Source organism: Pinus tabuliformis, chromosome J (genome assembly GCF_031772625.1).
Source record: "Pinus tabuliformis cultivar Carrire ecotype Pingquan chromosome J, CPIR1, whole genome shotgun sequence".
Classification (NCBI taxonomy): Eukaryota; Viridiplantae; Streptophyta; class Pinopsida; order Pinales; family Pinaceae; genus Pinus; species Pinus tabuliformis.
Genome location: NC_142295.1, coordinates 323,033,862 through 323,035,651, shown reverse-complemented (window position 1 = coordinate 323,035,651; position 1,790 = coordinate 323,033,862).

Below are 1,790 nucleotides of genomic sequence, written 5' to 3'. Positions count from 1 at the left end.
CTCCATATCTTTATTAATATCAAACCCTTGAGGTAGGGTAACACCATACAATCACTCGTTAACGAAGGAAAACACTCCACAAGCCATATGCTTGTTCATACAATATTCCTTGACATCTCTCCATGGGGAGTATCTAGCCTCTATATAGGCTTCATACATACAATACCATGGGTCATTACCATGGGTCTCTCAATACCATACATCTAATACCATGGGCTTATCACATTATTGCTAACTACTTGTGGTCCCTTACATGATGCGGGTTAACCACTTTATTTATTAACTATGGCCCATCCTATAACTACATTATTCCCTTGGGTACCTCCCTTTGTACCCCATAATATCCCCCCTAGGTATACTACATTCACCCCCCTTAAACATGTTTCATCCCCGAAACATAAGAAGAACACAAATAATAAGATTTACTCAAAAGAGTAGTCCACTGGTACCATGCACATGCATCTAGCCATCCCAAAGACAGGTGATTACTCGATCTAGTTGGTGCCTCGCTCGCTTGAGATGGGAGTTGATCCTGGTGGTTCCTCTGTGTTGATGTGTTGTGGGTGGATTGTCGCACTTATTTATCTGTCATGAAGGGTTTGTTGTTCTTGTTGTTGATTCGTTTCCATCTTGTTGGTTGTTTTCTTGTTGGGTGATGTGGGTGGTGATATGCTGAAGTTTTAATCAATGGTGTATCTTGCTTTAATTCACCACCTAATTGAGCCTGATCGATATCTAGTACATGTTGTGGCACCTTCTGCTGTTTCTTATCTTCCAGTATTACTTCAACCACGGATTCCTCATCTGATGTGTCAGTCCCTGGAACATCTTCTGCTTCAGCCTCCTTAGACTCTACCTATTTATTGATGGAAATATCCTGTAATGTAATTTTCTTCTTTTTATACCAGAGCTTCAAGAATTTCTTCTGCACATTAATATTGATAGTACCAACAGATTCCATCTAGGGGTATCCCAAAACAACATCCACATTATCCATATCTAAAGCATAAAAATCATAATGCAATACATACTTGTCCATAAAAATCTTCAAATCTTTATAAACTTGCACCTCCTCATTATTAACCTGTGTGTGATCCATTTGTTTGGTTGGGACTTGCAATCTTTTAGCCAAATGAACATTAATAAAATTATACTTGCAACTAGGATTGATAGACACAATTATCTTCTCTTTCTAAATACATCCATGAACATGTAATAAGGAGATACCATCAGAAAATGACCCCTTACATTTCTCATTCTCATGTTTTCTAGAATGAGACCATTTGTCTAAAAGGAATTTTTCAAACTCTTCACGAGGAAGGCTTAAATGATTCTGGTAGTCAGGTGATTTCTACCAAATGGTAGCCTCACCTCTAAACTTAAACCATGCCAAAGGTCTCCAATATTGCCCAACTTCCGACTTTGCCCATTTTATGAATTCTTCAATAGTAGGGCCATCATCTTTTCCTGTAAAAATGAAATCGTTGCTAGGTTTTTTGGTTTCCTTCTTTCCAGTATGAGACCATTTTTCTAAAAATAGTTTTTCAATTTTGTCAGCACGACATAACTTCAGAATCTCACTGGCAAGTGATTTCCACCATATAGCAGCCTCATCTTTCAAATAATACCATATTTTATCCTTCCAACACCATGGGAAGTCACACTTCTGAGATTCTATAAAATTTTCAATAGTCGGCCCATCATTTTTTCCTATAAAAAACATCTTGCTAGAAGCCATGAAGAGGGTTTTGAAAAACAATCACTTACTTGGCGAAAATTTAAAATAGCCA